The sequence below is a fragment of the Bactrocera dorsalis genome, chromosome 5, assembly GCF_023373825.1.
Source record: "Bactrocera dorsalis isolate Fly_Bdor chromosome 5, ASM2337382v1, whole genome shotgun sequence".
NCBI classification, from domain to species: domain Eukaryota; kingdom Metazoa; phylum Arthropoda; class Insecta; order Diptera; family Tephritidae; genus Bactrocera; species Bactrocera dorsalis.
The window spans coordinates 7,319,159-7,327,818 of NC_064307.1; the positions used below are offsets into that span (position 1 = coordinate 7,319,159).

Here is an 8,660-nt window from a genome sequence, read left to right on the forward strand (position 1 = left end):
CCTTTGCGAGTTCCTAGTCTGCGATCACTCTACCGGGCAGTGATTTCTCCGGTTTCTGATTTTTAAAGTCCCCTGCGCTCATAGAAAATGTTTGCTAAAGTGGCTAATCCCCTACGCTTTCTGCTGCCAAATCAGTTCACCGTTCGAGAATTCTTCAAATGCTGATCCAACCAATACATAGGCGTTCGGGCTGTATTGTTAACCCACATCAAGAATATGGGCTTTTGACATCGACTGCCGGGAAAGGCGAGCCACTAAGTAAACACACACAACAGTAAGTACGAAAATCTGCACACAAACAAACACACAAATTCATATGCACGTATGCACATAATGCATAATTATCCAGCGAGAAAAGTACACTTCAAATCTGCTGGAACGTCAATAAAGCGACAATGCAGGCGCGCAATGTGCATTCGCAGGAACCCCCGCTTTGCGATTATCATTAGGCTGCGCTGTCAAAAAGCACACACACACTCAACGTATGCATATTTCTAAGTACACATATCCACAAGTAACATACATATGTATCTGGATATATGTACTATATATTTGCCAACGAATTTCAGGCCATCCATCACAGCCAATCATTCTCTGCTGCATGGCTGTGTATTTGCGTGTGTTTTTGTGCTGAACAAATATGTAGAAATAATTCGTGAAGACCTCTTTAAAGTAAATAGAATTCCATGTCCCAGCACGTTCTGCTTTTCCTCGTTTCTGCGTTTTGTTTTCACTCGTTTGACCAATTCAGCAGCGGTCGCTTCGTCGATTAGGCTGCAAAATTTTATGACACCCTAACGCCATGGCATTGTCAAGGACAATAAGCGAAATGAATTTTAATGTGATCGGCACATTGTCCGCAATTTGCACAGTGGCAAACACGATGGCTCCATTCGATGCGAGAATACTCTTACACCCAAACACATATTAATGTCTACGTTAATTTTATTGAAATCAGAAAGGCACACAGCAGTCACGGCGAATTTTCTACGCCTAATGTAGAAAAATGAGAGGGCAACGAGTCTTAGATAAGAATTTTGGTGAAAGTACTTTCTTATTAATACTTTTATTGAATGTCCTCATTTGTTCCTAATATCACATTTCGTCAGTATCATTTCAGTAATCCCACGAAAACTTTTGAAGTTTTGAAGTCCTTAACGGCAATTTGAGAAAACTAATTACTATACAAAGCCTTTGGAAAATTTTTTTATTCTTATCACCACCAGAATATATCAACATTTACTTTGTGTCGAAGGGTCGACGATAGTACCCAGCGAAAGCAAGGTCCGCAATATACGCTGGACAAACTATGTGTCTCCGTTCCAGAGAAGTTGACCTGGATACCTGTATTTATTTACTGCAACTAATTAAATACTTTTTATATTAAATATCAGGCCTAGATATATGGAGGATGAGGCCAGTTCACGCAAGTGAGGAAAGTTGTCTGAACGCCGATCAATTGGACGTGGCGAGAAACATTTTTTTAAGCTTTCGTTCGAAGGCGAGCGCCTCCAATGAAAAGAAGAAAACATCCTTGGATTGGGATCTGTAAAGGCATTAAGAAGTAAGTTCTGCTTTCTCCAGCCTGGATATGAAAGTGAAGCAAATGGGTCTGGTAGTGAACGAGGGCAAGACGAAATATCTCCTGTCAACAAACAAACAGTCGTAGCACTCGCGACTTGGCTCTGATGTTATTATTGACAGTCTTAACCACGAAGTCGTAGATAATTTCGTCTATCTTGGAACTAGCAGTAACACCAATAACAACGTCAGCCTCGAAATCACTAGATCCTACTTCGTCTGAATAAATGAAAACACTCTAGCTCTGAAGTAAAGACCTCCACTCCCTTGGAAAGACCAGATGCTTGAAGTTCATTAAAGAAAGATTTCTTACGTGTGGTCATAAGCTATATTTAAATCTTGCAGAGAATTTCCATAATTATCACTTATTTCTTACTCTACCTTGTCAACAGCTCTTTAGTTTTGACACAGACAGTCGAAACAAGACGCAAGGACTCTGTCTATTTATTTGATGACAGGCAATAATTCGTCTTGTTTCGTTCATCAGCAGATCATCCTCACAAATTTTTGTAGAACCTTGGTAAGGAGTAACCGTAACGAGTCAATTATTGCTGTCGGATTTATGTAACCGAATGCGCTTAAGAACTTGCTACTTGTCAGCATTCCCAAAAAGTATTCGTGAATAATTTTCTGTGGCTACAACAAACAGTATGACATCAGAACTTATATCAAATTTGACTAGAAGACCTGTGCCTGACTGATTAAATGTTCTTTTGATTAATAAACAATGACGTTTGATCCGTTTTTCAAGTATATTCCAACATTTGGAAGAAATTCTAATTCTTTTATATGAAGATAGTCTTCTATGGAACGGACCGCAGAAATTTGAGTAATTTATGTGGATCGCGCAAAGTACACTTAAGTCCTCGGTACCCGCAGCTTTGGGCACGATTACGGTTTTTCCGGCGCCGCGATTTGATGGTACGGATGGATAGAGGAGGTCCTCAGGATTAAAAAATGTATACACATATACCGTCCTCAGACGCATAGTTTCCGAGATATTTCACTTTAAAGTTCCACAATTTTACATGCAATTTAGTCCTATTTTGTTTTGTTTTGTTTTTCTTCACATGTCATTACAAGTACCAGTGTTGCCACATATTATGTTTTAAAAAAACTATGAAAAATTTTTCTTTTTAACATTTATAAAGAAAATGATACAAACGGTTTTTGTATATTATGTTAATTGATAAATAAAGATAAAAAATAACATTCCTTTGTGTCGAACTACTTTCTGCACTGGCAGCCTTCGGCCGCGCTTCAAAAAAATAACCCTCTTCGATCGAACACCGGGGTATTCATAGTTCTTTTGTGTCGAACTACTTTCTGCACTGGCGGCCTTCGGCCGCGCTTCAAAAAAAATAACCCTCATCGATCGAACACCGGGGTATTCATAGTTCTTTTGTGTCGAACTACTTTCTGCACTGGCGGCCTTCGGCCGCGCTTCAAAAAAATAACCCTCATCGATCGAACACCGGGGTATTCATAGTTCTTTTGTGTCGAACTACTTTCTGCACTGGCGGCCTTCGGCCGCGCTTCAAAAAAAATAACCCTCATCGATCGAACACCGGGGTATTCATAGTTCTTTTGTGTCGAACTACTTTCTGCACTGGCGGCCTTCGGCCGCGCTTCAAAAAAATAACCCTCATCGATCGAACACCGGGGTATTCATAGTTCTTTTGTGTCGAACTACTTTCTGCACTGGCGGCCTTCGGCCGCGCTTCAAAAAAATAACCCTCTTCGATCGAACACCGGGGTATTCATAGTTCTTTTGTGTCGAACTACTTTCTGCACTGGCGGCCTTCGGCCGCGCTTCAAAAAAATAACCCTCATCGATCGAACACCGGGGTATTCATAGTTCTTTTGTGTCGAACTACTTTCTGCACTGGCGGCCTTCGGCCGCGCTTCAAAAAAATAACCCTCATCGATCGAACACCGGGGTATTCATAGTTCTTTTGTGTCGAACTACTTTCTGCACTGGCGGCCTTCGGCCGCGCTTCAAAAAAATAACCCTCTTCGATCGAACACCGGGGTATTCATAGTTCTTTTGTGTCGAACTACTTTCTGCACTGGCGGCCTTCGGCCGCGCTTCAAAAAAATAACCCTCATCGATCGAACACCGGGGTATTCATAGTTCTTTTGTGTCGAACTACTTTCAGCACTGGCGGCCTTCGGCCGCGCTTCAAAAAAAATAACCCTCATCGATCGAACACCGGGGTATTCATAGTTCCTTTGTGTCGAACTACTTTCTGCACTGGCGGCCTTCGGCCGCGCTTCAAAAAAATAACCCTCATCGATCGAACACCGGGGTATTCATAGTTCCTTTGTGTCGAACTACTTTCTGCACTGGCGGCCTTCGGCCGCGCTTCAAAAAAAAAATAACCCTCATCGATCGAACACCTATTTTAATCAAAAAGAGAGAAAAACTGAGAAACTTTCCATTCTATAATACGTTTTTTTCTATTTAATATATAATATACACATTTTTGATTATATTTTCAGGACACAAAGTATGGCAACACTGCTATTTGTCATAAATGTAAACACGCAAATCACTTGAAACTTTGAATGTGCAAAATAATTTTTAAAGAATATTTATTTTCTTAAAAAATATACAATTAGTGTAAATTTTTGATAAATACGAATGTGTACAGTGTAATTAAATATATATTAATTAAAAAATATGTGAAAAGTGGGTTAAACATAGTGAAATAACGAGCATTGTTTTTACAAATTTTTGAACTTTAAAGTGAAATATCTCGGAAACTATGCGTCTGAGGACGGTATATGTGTGTACATTTTTTAATGCTGAGGACCTCCTCTATCCATCCGTACCATCAAATCGCGGCGCCGGAAAAATCGTAATATTGCCCAGCTTTGTTATTCTTTAGAAGCGCTAATGCTAATATACTTTAAGTTGAACATGGTCCCGGATTGCGGATATTCTATGCTGTTTTGTACATTTTCTCCAAAACCAAAAAGTATATTTCACGCTTAAATTTTCCCATTCATCTAGTGAGCACATGCTCATATGCACACATTTTTTATGAAATCGTTTAAATTTGTTTTTGTTTTCGATTTATTTAAATTTTTATTAGCCGCACGTGGCACTTATTACGCCAACAAGACAATTTGTTTTTCGTGGTTTAAGCGGCTTCCTGCCAACTGTCGCACCAACCGCCTCAGCTTTGTCGTGGATTCTCTCCAGCACTTGAAACAGTTGCAGTAGTGGCAGCAGAGTCTAACGGCTGTTGGTGGCACGCGACACTCACGCCGCCGCCACCGCCACCAACACAATGACTTAAGGACTTGTGGCAGTAAGCACTCAGACGCTCAACCAGTTAGCCAAACAGCCGCAGTCGAAAGTATGGGCGCACCGCCGACCTGCAGCGCTGGTTACTCGCTTGATTTGTTTACCTTGCGATCCTGAGCGGCACGTGCAGGTGTGGTAAGTGGCGACAGGCGCCAGTCAAAGCTTACAAGCCGATTGCTTTTGCTTTCGATTTCCACAATGCACTCCTCCCCTTTGAAAGGACGTTCCGTTGTCTGCGTATAATGGCCGGCAAACGGTTACGGTGTCATCGCCACTTGCACGGACTGTTGCGTCTTTTGTCGTGTAATTACGTTATTATGATATTCAAATATGGCTAGGTGTGTGGCGCACGTCATGTCACGTGACCATGTTATGATACCACAAATGCTCGGCTGCTGCCACCGCCGTCACGCCTACGAAAACTGTGACATACTCGGCCACTTGAGTGCGGACAAGAGCCGAAGTGTTTAAAAGCGCTCGTGAGTGAGCAGCAATTCAAAGGGTTAATTTATTGAATTAGTGCATTAGATAATATTACAGAGGCCGCTGAGTATTCACCATTTAACGGTGTGAAGTTGTTTAAAAAGCAATTAAGTCCAATAATAAGCAAAAAGGGGGCTTAAGGAGTATATAAATAAATCATACTAACAAAGCAGTTATGAGCATGATAAAAATTATTCAATTATCCCTTTCTAGAACTTTACTAAGTTTCATAATATTGGTTATGAGTTGATTATCTTTGCTGATGGGAATGTATACCCTGGGTAAGGACACAGAAAAGAACGAAATATGCAATGGAGGCTCATTTGAAATCTGGAATTTTAGATTTCCAGTTCTAAATGATACAATTTGATCGGTAATATTATAGATAAAATTTAAGTGTCTCAAGTAATAGCCTGGAAATTAAGAAAGTTCTATAGTTGAATTATAAATAAGACTGTTTATTCATCCTCCATTTAACAAACTGTTCATAAAATATTCGACTACTAGACCGAGGCAAGAGAAGACAAGAATGTGATATGACAATTTAAAGGATATATCATGTCATAAGCCCCGACTTTCCACTTAAGTTTTGAGTTTGATCTAAGTTACTATGAAGTGTTGAATAAATCTGCTGAAATAGATAAAGAATATCTCAAAAATCGACTTTGAGAAGTGTTTCGACGATTCGAAGAAGAATAGGGACTATTTCGAGAGCGACAATATTATTGTAGACGAACGCCCCTTGTATATGCAGCCACTTCAGAATAACCGATGTTTTTCATGAAAATCACTTCGTGGGGCGATCGATTTTAGAACAAAACTTTTTCAATGTTCTATAGAAGCTGCTTAGTCTTGCGGAGGAATAGTGGACAAATCCAATCACGTCACCGTAGCTCGTAAATTGTCACTAAAGAATAACCCACCGCGACATACTACCATAAGATCTCCAACTAGACTGGGTTGTATCAAATGCTGTTTTTTGCAAAAATCTCTCTTTCCTTTTCAGCAGAAGACGTTGAGCGCTTTTGAATTCTTCCATGTACGAAATAAATTAGTTTTCTATTAAATATCAGGCCGAATCCCTTAATCTTAGGTCAGAGTTGTTATATATGTTTTTCAATAAGAGCACTACAAAATTTTTAAATAAAACAAAAACGGGTTGGGATATCAATAAAATTCTTTCCAGACGCTGAACTCAATTCTACACGGTTTTCAAGCAAAACTCGGCCGATATCGGCTGTAATTTCATGTTCGATATTCGCACGAAGTTCATCAGTCGTAGCTGGCTTGTTGACATAGACCTTAAACTTGATGTCGCTCCAAAGGAAATTGTCTAACGGCAAGACGGCCAATTGACTGGGCCATTTCGTGAAATAACACATTCATCAAATTTGGTTTTCAAAAAATCGATTGTGACATTTACTGTGCTGTTCCATATCATTCGATTCGGGCCAAAAATATTCGGTTATCATTGAGCGGCAGCGATTCCCATTTACATTAACGTGCCGATCTTGACCGCCGGCCCATAAACCGTACCAAACCGTAATTTTTTCCGGACGCAATGGTAACTCATGGAGTACGTGTGGATTGCTGCTTGCCCAGTAACGCATGCTTTGCTTATTGAGGAAGCCATTCAGCCAAAAATGAGCCTAATCGCTGAAGATGATTTTTCGATGAAAATCTGGATAATTTTCAAGTTGTTGCCTAGCCCAATTCACGAACATACGACGATTCTAGTGTTCAAGCGGCTTCAGTTCTTGCGCCAATTTTATCTTGAAAGGATGTAGATCAAGATCAAGATCTTTCCGCAAAGTTCGCCACAACGACGTCACAGAGATGTCCAACGCTTGAGAACGACGTGTGAGAGGCTGAGGGGTCTTCCTCAATTGATGCGCTACCGCCAGCAATATTCTCGACATTACGGGCACTTCTTTGCCTCACTGGCAAATTAAAATTTTTGAATTGAAAATTTGTCCATTAGACGCTCAATTGTTGATCTGACGGGACGATTATGACGACTATAAATTGGAGGTAGCGCTCTTAAAGTTGAGGCCACTAAATCCGAATTTCTGTAGTAAATTTTAATAATTTCGACTCGTTGTTGGATCGTATATCTTTTCAAGATGAAATGGCAAATCTTACTAAAAAGAAATGTCAAAAAAGCGGGGAAAAATATGGCGTCGTTTGCTATCCCCATCGGTCCACGTTTGTAGCGTCCCTATTGAAAAACCCGTAGTATGTATATATGCAATATTATTTGTGGCCACCTCGAATGTGTTGGTGAAAATTCAAAGAATGATTCAACAGAAAGTTTTGGAAAATCTTTCTCTTCAGTTTTAAGGTAAAAACAGAGGGTAATATATCAAAATTCTCAAAAGAGACTTAATGTCATTGGTAAACTATGTGAAAAGTAGATAACTATCGCTGCCCCACTCTGGAGTTAAACATTTTACTGCCGATTAAATTATGTCAACGAGCGTAATCGCCTTTTCGCCATGCATTAGAAGTGCAATAACAATTTATTCCATGTAACGACGTCTCCCTTGTGTCAGTGCCTTTCATCCACGCACCCACCTGCCCACAGCTTTCTTCGCATAAAGGGAGCTTCCGAAATGATTACAAACCAATTCTCGGAACAATGAACAATCAAGATTCTCTGTGGCATAATAATTTGCGGTTTGGATTGCAGAAAGAAAGAAGTATCGCCATTAGGGCCACAACAAAATGGTCACTTCCTTACTTTTGTCAGCATACGCATATGTAGAGCGGCGCAAAAACAACAACAAAGCAGGTCTTACCAGTTGCTACAACATTTGTACATGGAGTGCAACGGTCACAAGTGGTTACTGGTTGGAGAATCCTCACTGGGCTGGATGGACATTGAACGCATCGCGCCAGCGCCACAATTAGTCGCCAGCGGGCCGCTTGGGCAGTGGATAATCGACAAAGTTCTTTATTCGTTGCCTTTCTGTTCGGCTTCCGGTTTGGTTTTTTGCATTTGTACTCTTTGTGTTGAAATAAACAAATTTGTATGCTTTCCCCCGGGGGTGAGCAAATACTTGGCGCAGTGAAATTGCTACCCACTCACTCACGCTGAACGCACGCAGGAGTTGTTGGACTCGCGAAAAAGCGAGAGTAAATCAAATGTATCAACCCTTAAGCATGCGTCCAACAACGCCGCTGATAAGCCTCGAGGCGACACGTTGATGCGGACTTACCTCTGCATGCCGTGCGAGTGTGTTGATATGTGTGCGTGTGCGTGATATAAGTTTGACTGTTTGTA

General features: G+C 40.6%; 1 long non-coding RNA gene across 1 annotated transcript; it reads left to right on the forward strand.

The window, feature by feature from the left end:
• The first annotated feature begins 2,664 nt into the window (after nt 1–2,664).
• Nucleotides 2,665–4,460, forward strand: LOC125778787 (uncharacterized). Its single transcript, XR_007422937.1, has 2 exons — nt 2,665–4,236; nt 4,332–4,460. It is a non-coding gene; the product is annotated as an uncharacterized LOC125778787 (long non-coding RNA).
• The last annotated feature ends 4,200 nt before the right edge of the window (nt 4,461–8,660 follow it).